At 32.1% G+C, this 16,118-nt stretch overlaps 1 pseudogene; it reads left to right on the top strand.

Moving 5' to 3' along the window:
• The first annotated feature begins 523 nt into the window (after positions 1-523).
• LOC142532395 (uncharacterized) lies at positions 524-1,958 on the top strand (annotated as a pseudogene).
• Positions 1,959-16,118: the final 14,160 nt, after the last annotated feature.

Here is a 16,118-nt window from a genome sequence, read left to right as displayed (position 1 = left end):
ATAAGAAAAACTGACTACCTTATCGATTTTTCTACGGCCGACACACCTCCCACAAAACCATGAGTTGGGGTTAAATTCCTTGCGATTTTTGAAGAAAATAATAAAATGTTCTTTCAGCTACAGCAATATATAGCACATAATTACGACTTCTCTGTAACAAAAAAGCTAGTTTTCTCCTGTCCAAGTTCAAGTTTTAATTTTTAACATGATATCATAGCTTATGTTTCATTGTGTTGGATTGTCCGTATAATTGGATCACTCGTTTTGTTTTTGTTTTAAGACATTTGTAAATTTCACGTTCTAAAGTTAGCTGTCTCACGTCGAACACCTTACAATTAGGTATATGGATTTGAGCAATTCTAAACTAATTTTAAGATATCCAATCTTAACAGTTTGAAATAGGTCTCATGAATCCTTGCTGTTGGTCTAGCCATGTTTTTTCTGTTCCGCAGTGTCACAAGATGTCGCTATGATGCTGCTTGTAGAACATCTGTACCGAATTCTTCATATTATGTTTTTTTGAGGGACGGTTTTCATTTGGGCAACTCATTTTTTCTTTGTTTGTCGATACCCCTTTTCTACAACTCCAGATTTTAGTAGATTTGATGGACTGTTCGATAGAGGAACGATAAAGAAAATTGTGAGTGAAGGGAGATGGGATGATTGTAGGTCAGTTGGATTCTTTGAGTCGGCTTTAGCTCCCAATTGGGTGTCGAAAATCTTGGTTGAACTGAAGCAAGATCCTTTATTAGCTTTGAAATGGTTTAAGTGGGCTCAATCACAAAATGGGTTTTTGCATACGGTGGGGAATTACTACGTAGCTGCTCCCATTTTGTTCTGTTCGAGAATGTACCATAGTGCCCACGATATTCTTATACAATTGGTTAGGGTGAAGAAACTTGGTGAAAATGGTATCAAACAATCTACTTGCAGTAGTATATTGGATGTTTATTTAGTGTACTTGTTGAGTTGGGATTGCTAGAGGAAGCTAGGGAGTGTTTCTTGAGGATGAGAAAGTTAAAGCGAGGTCTTGTAATATTCTTTTGCATAAGTGTTCAAAGGTGACAGATTGAGTTTTGGTGAAGAAGTTTTTTGCTGATAATGGTTGGGGCTGGAATAGCACAATCCTTCTATACCTATAACATAGTTATCGGTTATTTTTGTAAAGAAGGGAACTTGCTAGCTGCCAAAAGCTTGTTTGACAAAAATGAAGGTCATGGATATTTTTCCTGATGTTGTCACTTACAACTCTTACATATAAGCTCATGGAAAACTCGGCGAGCCGGATCATATGATTAGTTTTTCCGAGGTGATGAAAGAAGCAGGTTGTAATCCTGACATAATTACATATAATACACTGATTCATTGTTTTTGTAAATTTGAGAACGTGCCTCTGGCGTGCAACTACCTTAAGGAGATGAAGGAAATATTTCTCAAACCTAATGTTATAACATATAGCACATTCATAGATTCTTTTTGTAAGGAAGGAATGTTGTTGGAACATGCAATAAAATTTTTTGTAGACATGAGACAAGTTGATCTCACACCTAATGAATAATACCTATACTTCTTTAATTGATGCTAATTTTAAAGTGGGAAATATTGACAATGCATTGAAGGTTGTAAAAGAGATGTTAGAAGCCACTGTCAAGTTAAATACTGTCACCTATACAGCATTGGTTGATGGCCTGTGTGAAGAAGGGAGGTTAAAAGAAGCTGAACAAGTATTTGGAGCAATGCTAGAAAATGAGGTGGTACCTAACGAGAGAATCTATACAGCTTTTATTCATGGGTATCTAAAAGCAAACAGGATGGATGACGCAAATGGAGCATTGTGGGAAAAATGAAAGAGAACAATATCCTAGCTGATTTTATTACAGTATGGAACTCTAATCTGGGGACTTTGCAACCAGGCCAGGTTTGACGATGTGAATGTCTGTTGGATCATACTTAAGTGAGAATTTAAGTATCCAATATTTTTTTTTTTGTGGCAGTAAAGATGGAGGGATTGACTTAAATGTTTTACATAAAATTCAAGCAGGATAATGTTTGGTTTTGAAACTGTAAAATAAAATTATTAAATATTTAGATTTTTCATTACAATAGAGCAGTAATCAAAGAGATTTATAATTTTTTGGCAATCTTAGAATGGACTCCTTCCAATTAAATTAGTAGTACAAAAATTACTCATAATATTCACATCAGTGTAAAGTACATAGTTCAAGTAAAAAAAAAATTTAACTAATCAAGAAATTTCAATAATAAGGTGATACATAATTTGTTATAATCCAAGTAAACTATCAAAATCAGTCAAAACTTTGGAGGAGGAAAAAAAATCATTGATAAAGAATAATTATAATAAACTGTAACATAAATTATCAAACAAGAAAACAAAAGCACATTTTTTTTTGAATAAAAAAGCACAAATATTTTATTTCTACACAAACCAGCAAATATCAATAAATAATATTTTTAAAAAAAACATCATACCCGGCGATTATAATATGTTATTGTGCGATTATGTATTGGAATTTTGGAATTGTGAACTGTAATTGCGAGGAGTTAAAACGATTGTTCTTTTTCTTTTGACAAATGTCTAGCGGTGATTTTGATTTGCAAATTTTACAATTTGGATTATTGGGCTTTTTTTTTTTTTTACCCATTTTCATTAAAAAAAAATCTGTTATATTAGAGTTGGCCTAAGAAAAACTGATGGGTTATGCATATATAAAGGGATAGACCAACAAAAAAAATAGTGAGCTACAACCCACCTTTGCGCCTAATACCGTTAGATTTCATTTTAATTTTTTGAATTTTTTTCTAAAAATACCCTCCCACCCCCTTCATTTTTTTCATATAATTATCTCTCAACTCTTATTCTCAATTCTTTCTTAATTTTCAAAATATCAAATCTTGATTGTTGATTTATTGTCGGTTGTTCATTTATTATCATAATTACTTTAATTTTATATTTATACAAATATCTTGATCTAGTTGTAGGGGTGGTAGGGGAAAGGGAAGAGCAACATGCCTGAGTTCGATGATCGTAATTTTCCTTCGTTCAATGTCGACAGCTGTGGTATTGATTTTTCTGGTGATGAACAACATTAGAGTAATAGGTTCAAGCCGATGTTGTCGCTCAACAAACACATTATCATCATAGTCAAGAAGGAGTCACGCCCTGATACCGGAGTTAGTCGACACCGACGTTGTTCAACAATCACATAATCGCCAAACAACAAGTTATGTAGTACAATATAAACCAAAACTATTTTAATTCATGAATACAATCAAATAGAATCGTTTTTACAACGTAAACTCTGAAAATGATAAAAATCCACGGAAACGTTTACAATTTGAATTAAAAACTCAAAAGAACATACACTTATCAAACTTCTTTATGCGTCCACGGCTAGCCCCAAAACTAGTGTATGATTCTTCTTTTTCTATTTTTTCTTCTGATTTATCTGGGAAATGTAGAGTAAAGGATGAATGATATGGTCGTCACTCAGTAAGCAGAGGCCGTTCGAGCACATACATAACAAATACACATGAAGTTCGAAAACCACATAACATATCATGCATAACATGATTCTCATAACATGTCATCATCATAACCATAAGTATAATTTTGGCCAAGGGACTGAGATTCCTTTACTTTCCATGATTTACTGATATCACTCCCTAATTTTCTCTTCTAAGGGGATGAGGCCGTATGAAGGTTACAATTCCACCGTATAAGAGTCATAAACATATCATGCATATTGGGAGTCTCACTCATATTCAGTTGAATCCTCACAGTGCAAAAACATAAAACATACGATAATCGTATCAGGAAGGGGTAGAAGAAGAATTGCACTCGACCGTAATTTTCGAAAAATGAAATAATTCATAAATGAAATTTTATTTTTAAAACATGTCCACTTACTTTAGACCTGGAAAAAAACGTGAAAAATTCGAAAACCATAGAAAAATCATACAACCAGCACTTCAAAAATGCAACAACACATCGACTGAAAAATCAGCCGTCTTGCAAAATCCTTTGCGCCTTATTAAATCGCTGGACCGGGCTTAAACTTTCACAGTACGTTCAAAAGTACAACAAATAAACTATGAATGGTGAAGATCGGGTTGAGGGTCGTTTTAACCTGTTTATGGACGAAAACCCGTAGGTATGCTGTTCCCGCGTAGAATCTGAGCAGTTTTCTTGCGAAAGCTTAAAACGAAAAACTAACTGTTGGATTTAGCGTAATTTTGGATATGTTTTTCAAAACATATGGAGATATATTCTGAACGGTGGAGATCGTATTATGAGCACCCAAGAAAGATAAATAATTTCCGAACTTGAACAAAATTTTGATGAGTGTTGCAGAATTTTGGAGAGAAATTTCGAAAATTTGGAGAGGAAAACTCGAAAATTTGAGTTTAATATGAGTTGTAAACTTTGAATGAGAGTCTTTCCTATTTATAAAAAGGTGGTTGTTATTCATATCGTATATTATTTTCTCGTTTAAACTTTTGAATTAAATCTTGAATCTAGGATATATTATAATCTATTATCTATCATTATCCTTATATATCCCAAAAATCAAAATATAGACATATTATATTCTTAATTTGAACTCTTTGGGTATTTTTTACACAAAAATTTAATTATCCCACACCATATTATATAATCTTGATAATCTTAAAAACAGACTTGATAACTTATTATGAATTTCGAGTACAAAAATAATACATCGAGTTTGAAATTTGCGAGTTTTACAGAAGGTATGAGCAATCCGAAGGTACCTAAAACACGAGCCGTGTCTTGACATCATTCAATATTTTCACTAAACATTTCGGCAATGTAACACTTCCCTCCAATGATTTGCAAGCCAAATGCAAATATTGTTTGAAAAGTTACAAATATCAACAAGGAGCTGGTTATGGAGGTATTGATCGTTCTCAAACTCAAATGTAGGCATTCTCATCTCCTATGAACAACGATTCTCAACTATTTAAAATTTTCGAATCTAAAATTAAAGAAGATGCGGCTAAGTATTGTGTGCTCGAACAGATCTAGTTTAGTTTTAGTGATAAATTATCTTTTGAAAATTATCTTTTAATGATTAGAAATCTTTCTATTAGATGTATCTCACAAAATACACTCAACGACAAATTTAAAAATTAGTTTTTGAACAAAAAAATAATTAATTAGATAATTTGCTTGTTTAAATAATAAAGTTTATTTGTGTTTTGATATATGGAGTGATCATTGATACAATTGTTCATATATGAGTATTACATGTCATTGGATTGATAGTTTTTGGAATATTCAAAAAAAATTACTTGCATATAGATGTTTTAACAAATAACACACGACACAAAATATTTATCAACTTTTTTTGTTATTTTAGAAAATATGGTTTAAATTGTCAATTATTTTCAATTTCGTTTGATAATGCTAGTGCAAATACTTCTAGTATTAGTGATCTTTTAAAATATGTAAATCGTTTCTAGGTAGTAAATTTTTTTTTATCTTAGGTGTACATGTTATATTTTGAATTATGTGTTCAAGATTAAATGAAAAATTTAAAATCACATAATAAATCAATTAGGACCGCAATTCTATATCCCCAAGTTATAAAACAATGGGACAAAATTTGCAAAATAAATGGTATGAGACCTAATGGGTTTGCAAGAGACGTTCCAACTCGTTGGAATTCAACATATAAACTGATATTATTGTCTTTTGAATATAAACATTTATTATATATACATATATATTTGTTCATCAACATTTTAAGTTCTTTATATTTATTTTTTCAAATCAATAGAACATATATATTAGTATTTGTAAAATTTTAAATTTGTTTAATAATGTGAGTGACAAATTATCCGATTTTCTTATCATACTTCTTATTTATTTTTAACATGCCATATTGCATATGTTTTTAATGAATGTTTTAAATCTTGTGATGATGATTTAGTTCAATGTTAACTATGTCATGAAGAAAAATGAAAAAAAAAAAAATTTAGAAATTCCTGAAATTTTTTATGTGATTTTGTTTTAGATTATATGCTTAAATTATATGGTTTACAAGAAATTTTAACATTATCTTATGATTTTTTAGACCCTACTACGGAAACGATTCCTTCTATCTCATTTATTTTGTTTAATATTAGAATTTATTCATATGATATTTATAATTAATATAACACCAAATATGATGGACAATTTATTGTACATGTAGCATAATCCTCTATCACTAGTAATATCACTTTTAAACTTACAAGGCACAACTTTTATTAAGGGAGCGGATGAAACGTCCACAAGGATCCTCAAGTTTCAGTCAAAAACTTGATAATTATTTTATCACTAATTTAGTGATGCAGATGAGGAAACTGTCAATATATTGTGATGAAAAAAATCACAAAAAACATAAATATATACAATATTGTCTATAATGACAAAAGAAATTCTAGTTTGTCCAGTTTCAATGGTTGCAATACTGGAGCAAGATTTTTGTATCAGAGAAAATATATTGGATGTGATATATTCTAGCTTAAGGCCCAAAAATTTGGAAGCTCAATATTTGTTAAATGATTGGTCAAAAACCGCTAGGTGAACACATGATATTAAAAGTATTGAAAAAACCAAGACGAAACTGAGAGAACATCCGGAACAACGTAAGAAAATGTGATTGATTGAGCAACGCTAATCCTAAAGGTAAGTATGTAAATGTAAGCGAACTACGTGCTCTTTGATTTATCTATATCAAAAGAGGATGAAAGCAACTTATATAGTCATAACTATATAAGTGCAAACCCTTTTTATATTTTTTCGTATTTTAAATATTTATTTAATAATTGAATTTTAAAAGAAATGGTTAACGGGCCCGGACCACCGGGTCCATAGCCCTACCCCTAACCTGACACAAGCTGTCGATTAAGGGTTGGGGAAGCATGAACGTGAGTTCCAAGGAACATGTCATTAAAAAAAGGAAAAGCATGAAGACATGAGTTCCAAAATACCAACTCAACAAAAAATTCACAAGAATTAGAAAAATTAAAATATTTTCCTTTGTTTTCCCTTTGCGAACTCTAACATTTAGAGTCAGTATAATGAGAGAATCAATGTCAATAAGTATGTTCCATTCTTCCAAGGGAAAAACATGGTAAATAGGTTCCATGTATGCCATTTGTCCATACGTTCCTGGTATAATAATGTAATATGTCCATGCCAATGTGACCAACAACCATAATAACATGTACACACAGAGGTTTATCAATGTCAAAAACTCAACAACAACATGTTTTTCAATTTAATTCCACAATTGCATCATGACCAACTCCATTTACATGCTATTCAAAAATATTCATCTGAAAAACTTGCATTTTCTGATACTCAATAAATCTTGATCATAAGATCGTCTTGTCCCATTTGGTAAGATGTTGCGTTGAAGCATCAACAACTTTTCCATGGTAATTAAACCACAACGAGAAAAGGTTTTGAATAGCATCCAACAAAGTAATCATTGTTAGCTCGCATGCAAACACCAACTTTGAATTGATTGATTCTAATCTATTTGTCTTCATAATATTATATTGAGAACCAGGAAAGTATACTCTTGCCCATTTTTCTCAATCAATGCTACCCTCGAGATATTTTGTGATACCTAGATAGCTGTTTTTTAACTCTTCGTACAATTCATAAAACTCAACATGCCTATAAGCTTTAGCAGCTCACATATACAAAACAATTCCATCTACCTTGGATTTTAAACAAGATACGAACAAATTCTTCATCATTACTATTTCGAGCAGGTCGTTTGGTACAACAGTACACAGTTGAGTACAATTATTTAAAGATTGAACACACAGACTTACATGGATACATACAATTCATAATAACGTTCAGTCTGACCTTTATCAAGGGCTAGAAGATTGTTTGGCGGTGAAAACAATTAAGGCGTAATAAATTAATTTTACACTAAAATTGTACAATATATATATTGAGATTTATTTGTTTCCTATGTTCTAACAATTACACTATATAGGAAATGTTGCTCATAGAATAGTACTTCCATGGAGTTTCTATGGAAGCCTATGTAATATGTACTAAATATATCAAGATGATATGACTTTGGAACAAAAATATGGGAATTCGGATTTGAAGATTAAAAGGACATGCAATTCTAATTGGAAATGAGATAAAAGAACAACTAGTTCCTATACAATCTCCTCAACGTCGACCAGATTTGATAATAGGGATCTTCAAATTAAAATGTGAAGAATTTGAGAAATAAGTTGTGGATAGAGAAGTTCTATGAAGGGTTCGATGTTACTCATATGTTAATGAATATCAAAAGAGAGGACTGCCTCATGTACACATGTTGGTTATATTTGACAATACTGATAATGTACTTACTCCAAACGAGTTTGACTCAATTGTGGTTGCAAAAATACCTTTACAATCAGAAAAACCCAATTTATACAAATCAGTTATGCACCGTATGATATATGGAACATGTGGAATAATCAATCTTCATAGCCCGTGTTTGAAAGATGGTAAAGGTAAAAAGAACTTTCCAAAATCATTAGTCACATGTACTTCTCGATGAAATGACTCATATCCTTTGTATAAAAGACATGAAAGTGCACGAGTATTAGCTAACAATAATGGTCAAGATATCACTGATAATGGTTGGTTGTCCCTTATAATACGTGGCTTATGTTGAAATATGTAAAGTCATTTAAATGTTGAAGTACGTGGGAGGATTAAATATGTCAAGTAATATACAAATACATTCATAAAGGATTCATGTATTTCGGTGTTTACATAGTTAATTAGTTATATATTGTTATTATATTCGCATGATATGTTTGTATACAACACTTTATATATATATATATATATATATATAAAAGATTAAGTCCAACAAATTAAATATTTGACAAATACTATGATTTAGATTTTAGAGGCATAAAGTGACGTATAATTTTATTTCTTAACAAAATTTTAGCTAATCGTATGTAACCGACCGTCTAAACCGAACCGTATTACGAAAAAACCGAACCGAACCGTAATAAAATGATTTTGTTTTGGACTATAGATATTCAAAATCGAAAAAGCGAACCGTTATAGAGAAAAACCGGACCGAACCGACCGACGCCCACCCCTAATGTCATCGCTTAATCTTTCGATGCACTTTAGTTCCGAAAAAACAAATGATATTCATGTTGTACAAGTGGATGTTATTGCGAAATATCAACGAAATGAATTGTGGTTCAATTCCGGATTTCGGAAACTCAAGAGGCATGCGTAAGGAAGTTCATTACACATTCCATTTTTTTTATTCAGCGATGAAAATTATAAGAACATTTTGTTAATTTTTTTTAACAGTGAAAAAAAATTTTGATTAGATTGAAAGTATGCGATATATCGGAGATATGACAACATATACTTTTGAAATTTTCTAATTGCATCATGTGCAATATCTGTTAGGTAAGATTTATTTAATGAGGTGAGGACCACATTAAATATAATAATAAAGAAACTTGTTATCCCACATCGAAAGAATCTGAAAACTGAACGAGGGAATTAATTATAAATTGAGCTCAATTCCTTTACTTATTGTATCTCAAAATCAAAAGCTTTTCATCTTTGATAAAAAGAGAGTGCATAGAAAAAAAGAGTGTATTTTTTTCTTGAGTGCGGGAATTCTCTTGTGTGAGTTAGAGAAATTATTTTCTCGGTATACTCGGGTTTGGGAGTGTGAGAAATATTGAGTGTATTGGTGTATACACTTGTTGTAATATTTCTTCCAGTTATAAAAGTTGCAGTGCTCTGTGGACGTAGCCTATATTAGGTGAACCACGTAAATCTTTGTGTTCTTGTTGGTTATTTTATTCCGCATTTTTGGGTATTATTATCATCTTGGTTGACATCGCTTCGGTGTAATTTTCCAACAACTGGTATCAGAGCCTCGTTGTGAAAATTCTTAAGAATTCTGAGTATGCTCTGTGGTTGCAGCTTTGTCTGATCTTCCACATCAGAAAAGATTTTTTAGATTTTTTGCAAAGGATAGAGAAGTGATGGCCGGAGATGATGGATTAGGACCGGGAATCAACAAGTTCGACGGTTCAGATTTTACGTTCTGGCGACTACAGATTATTGATTATTTGTATAGCAGGAAGTTGCATCAACCTCTATCTGGAAAGAAGTCGGAAAAGATGGAGAATGATGACTGGAAGCTTCTTGACCGACAAGTGTTAGGGGTAATACGATAGACCCTAACGAAGAACGTGACACATAACGTGGCGGAGGCAAAAACAACGGAGGAAATGATGTCCATTTTGTCAGACATGTACGAAAAGCCATCGGCAAATAATAAAGTACATCTAATGAAGAAGTTATTTAACTTGAGATGAGAGAAGATGCATCGGTGGCTAAACACATCAATGAATTCAACACGATTGTTTCACAGCTAATATCTGTTGAAATTAAATTTGATGATGAGATTCGGGCACTTATTCTTTTGAAGTCTTTACCAGACAATTGGGAACCAATGCGGGCAGCGGTTAGCAACTCTGTTGGAAAGAGAAAGCTACAATTCAATGATGTCAGAGATCAAATTCTTGCCGAAGAAGTTCGCAAGATGGATTCTGGTGAAGGAACATCATCAAGTTCTGCTCTAAATCTCGAGAATATAGGAAGGGGCAGTATTGGCGAAAAGAATTTTAACCAATGGCATGGTAGATCTAAGTCAAGAAATGGAAAAGACAATAACACATTTGAAAAGAATGTGAAGTGCTGGAGCTGTGGTGAGACTGGTCACATGAAAAAGAATTGCAAATCAACAAAGAACGACGTCAAAGTTGTTACTGAGGAGGTACATGATGCTCTATTACTATCCATGGAAAGCCCGGTTGATTCTTGGGTTATAGACTCGGGAGCTTCGTTTCATACCACTGGTAATCGTGATGTATTCGATAATTACATTGCGGGAGATTACGGAAAAGTTTTCCTGGCTGATGGAAAACCTTTGAAAATAATTGGTATGGGTGATATCCGGATGAAGATGACAAATGGATCTGTCTGAAAAATCAACAGTAAGGCATGTACCAAAGTTGACACACAATCTGATTTCAGTGGGACAGGTTGACGACGAAGGTCATAATGTGACCTTTGGTGATGGTTCTTGGAAAGTGAAAAAGGGAGCCATGATTGTTGCTCGAGAAAAGAAAACTGGAACACTTTATATGACTTCCAGTTTGAGAAATAAAATAGCGACTGTGGATGGTGGAGCTAATTCAAGTCTATGGCATAGTAGGCTTGGGGATACGAGTGAGAAGGGAATGAAGATGCTTGTTTCAAACAGAAAGCTACCGAAATTAAAGATCGTTGAACACAAGCTGTGTGAATTTTTATTTTTTGGAAAGCAGAAAAAGGTGAGCTTTTCAAAAGAGGTTAGAGAACCGAAATCGACGGATTTGGAGCTGGTACATACTGATGTATGTGGACCATCTCCTGTGATATCCCTTGGAGATCACTCAAGATATTATGGCACTATTGTTGACGATTCGAGCAGGAAATTTTGGGTTTATTTTGTGAAAAATAAATCGGATGTTTATGAGACCTTTAAACAGTGGGAGTTAGCCATGGAAGATGTGATGGATTCATTGTCATCCAATCGCATGTGGGAATTGTCAGAACTTCCTGAAGGTAAAAAGGTTTTACATAGCAAGTGGGAGTACCGGTTAGAACATGACGGTAGCAAGCGGTACAAAGAAATACTTGTTGAAAAAGGTGAAATGGAAGTCATTGGTTACACTGATATTTTCTCTCTGGTGGTAAAGTTAACTACTATCAGGACTGTACTTGGATTGATGGTAAAAGAAGATTTACATCTGGAATAGTTAGATGTAAAGACGACGTTTCTTCATGGTAAGCTAGATGAAGAAATGAATCAATCTCAGGGATTTGAAGTACGAGGGAAAGAGAAAATGATGTGCAAATTTCAGAAGAGCTTGTATGATCTCAAACAAGCTCGAAGACAGTGGTACAAGAAGTTTGATGGTGTAATGAATAATGATGGTTTTCGGAGGTATCAGGCTGATCACTATTGTTATGTGAAGCTTGATGGTTATTATATCATACTACTGATATATGTAGATGATATGTTGATAGCAGGAGCTTGTCTGGAGGAGATTGATAAACTCGAGAAAGAGTTATCAAAGAAATTTGTTTTAAAGGATTTGGGTGCTGCAAAACAAATCATTGGAATGTGGATCCTTAGAGATCGGGTGAATGGAGTCTTGAAGCTTGAGAAGATTCCTGGAAGCAAGAATCCAGCTGACATGCTCACGAAAGTTGTTATCATTAAAAAACTGAAGTTGTGTTTGACTTCAATTGGTCTCCTAGACTAACAAAGGAGGTATGAGCTGCTGCACTGATTGTATGAAGATATGATTGAAATCAAGTCTTCAAGTGGGAGAATTGTTAGGTAAGATTTATTTAATGGGGTAGGGCCCACATTAAACATAATAATAAAGAAACTTGTTATCCCACATCGAAAGAATCTGAAAACTGAACGAGGGAATTAGTTATAAATAGAGCTCAATTCCTTTAGTTATTGTATCCCAAAATCAAAAGCTTTTCAGCTTTGATAAAAAGAGAGTGCATAGAAAAAAAGAGTTTATTTTTTTTTGAATGCGGGAATTCTCTTGTGTGGGTTAGAGAAATTATTTTCTCGGTATACTCGGGTTTGAGAGTGTGGGAAATATTGAGTGTATTGGTGTATACACTTGTTGTAATATTTCTTCCAATTATAAAAATTGCAGTGCTCCGTGGACGTAGCCTATATTGGGTGAACCACGTAAATCTTTGTGTTCTTGTTGGTTATTTTATTTCGCATTTTTGGGTACTATTATCATCTTGGTCGGCATCGTTTCGGTGTAATTTTCCAACAATATCTACTTTAATTTTATTATACTAATTCTCTAGGTAATTTTGTAGAAAAGCATATCAGTAAGAAAAGAAATAGAAGAAAAAACATTTTTCAATTATATGTCTAGACTTATTTGTTTTCTTATGTTAACAGAAAAAATAAGACATCAATGATATCAATATAAAAACGGTACTACACAAATCACATATCATATATTTTCATGATTTAATGTAATAGAAGAAATTTTCACAGTATATAATTATTATTCTTGCAGCTCTACATGCATAGCTTGGATCAAGCAAAAACAAATTTTAGTTTGATTTTGGTTTGGCACAAAGTGAGTATGTCACATAAATTATTGAACAGTTGACTCAAATAACTGAAAGTGAGAGGAAGAAAACATGATTCAATGTGATTTTGAATATTTAATTATTTAATTATTTTATTTTTTTGCATTAGGTGTTTAATTTCAACCATTGGTCAATTTTCTAAGTTTTACACCTTAACATTCATCTAGAATATCCAAAATTCATTTTATGAATTGGTCTAAAGACTAAAACTTCATTATATAATTTATATCATATTATAATAATATTCATATCAAATTATAAAGAGTAGGTCTCTTGTGAGACGGTCTCATGAATCTTTATATGTGAAACGTGTCAACCCTATTGATATTTACAATAAAAAGTAATATTTTTTCATGGATGACCCAAATAAGAGATCTGTCACACAAAATATAACCCGTGAGACCGTCTCATACAAGTTTTTGTCAATTATAAATATCCAATATTCATTCTATAAATTGGTCGTGTAACATATCAAATATCATATATTATGTTACCATACAAACATGTCGTGACTCGGTCGCCAGTGAACTAATATCCGAAGTTTACCTTATATACATTTCAAATCACAATAACCACATATTTTTCGTCATAAAAAATGATATTATTTCAATGTCTCAAACGAATGAAAGAACATATTGTCAACTATTAAAAAAAGGGTCTAAAATCAACTACTAACTTATTATTCCACAGTTTTTATAGCAAAAGAGAACTATTCCATGGAACAAAACCTAATTACCTAACCATTGATTAAATAAACTAGCTTGTTAGATCATACTCCACAGCAAGATTTTCCATTGAATTGTAAGGGCACGAAAATATTTAATAAAAGAAAAACACTGTATTTTTTTATTTATATATAAAACTTGACGTACATTTGGAGAAAAAATATACCCATGAAATCCAAAAAAAAATTGAAAAAAGATCGATAATATCCAGTAGTACTTTATATCATGAACTTGTCATCAAAGCCACAGGATGAGAATTTTTAGGTTTTTTAAAAGTATTATAGAAATGGGTAAATTTGGGAAGGGAAATTGAGAAATTCTGGTGGTATAATAAAAATAATTAGTGTTATCATTATAGATATATTTTATTTTTGATTTCATATGAATCTGGCCAGCCAATCAGCTTATTAATTTTATTATTATTATTTGTAAAGAACATTTTCATTATTTATATGGTTAAATTATGTTATTTTTACTCGATGATTAATTTGTTACAGCTGCATCTCGAGTTAAAAATTAGTTAAAAGTAAACTATATAAGTGCATGTACAATGATGTAATGAAACTTATAACTTAATCTCATGCTGATGTTAGCGTTAATAATAACTTCATCTTTGGTTTTGAGATGATTTATTATTAAAATATTAATTTTTATTATATTTAATTTAAAAATACAAAATATTCCAGTTTTTGTATTTAATATGGATGGACTTTCGCACACTGATCCAACCTTCCAGCTACTGCCACGAACCAAGGAATATTCCAATTTTTATCTTAATATTTTCGGGTTTATTTCATCCTATCCATATGGGCAATACACACATTTGTAAGGAACTTGAAATGACATATTTGGCCCTTCGAATTGATTTTTTTTTTCCCGAAAATTAAATTACATTTTCGTCCAGGAATTTATATCTTTTTTTATTTTTTTAAATAATTTATGGAATTTATATAATTTATGAACAAATCTTGTTGAAATAGGTGTCAACAAGTCAAATTGTGACTTGGTCTTTATTGACACTCGTATAAAAACAATCTTTATTTTAATCATATTTTATGATTTTAACGAATTATAATATTTACTTTATTTGTATACTCATGCAGTCTTTGAATATACAGTAGGTACTATAAGGTCTATCTTTCAACATAACATCATGAAACTCATCATGAAGCGTATTGTATATTGTAAACTGGTTTCTAGTCGAATCAGCTGCTTAAAATAAGAATAAAAGTCGCTCGAGGTTGAAACTAGTATATGTGATGTAAACGTCATTTCTTATTGATAAGGGCGCGAAGATGTCCATTCATATAAATGTATAATCATTTAATGATGCACTGAACAAAATTCCCTTAAACATTTCCAAGTGGTTATCATTTATCGAGTAGAAAAAGTTTGTGGTTATGGTTGTATGTCATTAGTCTTTGACTCAAGACAACGTGGAGACTATGCATACTAGCATGTACTCTGATCCGTTTACAGACTTTTATTGATGATAATCAATTGGCGAGGATGTGTGTAGTTTCAAAATACGTATGAGTCAATGTATTGTAGTCGTGAATTCACCGCTCACTCAATGGTGAAGATAGCCCGTGTGATCGATTGAGTTAACAGTGCAATGAATATCTGACCAAAGTAAGACACGTGCAATTTGGAAAGGGGTTTCCTCAGATTGCACATATTTGTTATTACTCAAAGATACATGACATCATTATCGAATTCGTTTGTAACTTTCGATACTTCAATAGTTGCAGATTCGATCGGGATATATGAGTTGAATGTATCGTACTGTATGCTAATCATAACTTAAGGTTTTGCAGGCACAATCAATGATACCTAGGGGATCATGTGGCGATGCTACTAGAAGTTCTTACCATAATCTGATGGATGCAATCAGACTTCAGTTTTGACGTTCTTGATCAAGGAGTTGATGAAAAAATTATGCTAATTAGGGTAAGCTCGAATAAGAACAAATGTTGTTCTGAATTACATGAATTTGTGAACCCACGGTTATTTGTATCTATGAACCATTGAGGGTCACAATAGTATTCGATTATGTGTTCATGTTGAAATAATCAAATTTAATGAGTTGAATTTGACGACCGTAGTTT

The sequence above is a fragment of the Primulina tabacum genome, chromosome 18 (assembly GCF_025594145.1).
Source record: "Primulina tabacum isolate GXHZ01 chromosome 18, ASM2559414v2, whole genome shotgun sequence".
Lineage (NCBI taxonomy): Eukaryota > Viridiplantae > Streptophyta > Magnoliopsida > Lamiales > Gesneriaceae > Primulina > Primulina tabacum.
This window is presented reverse-complemented; position numbering and strand designations above follow the sequence as displayed.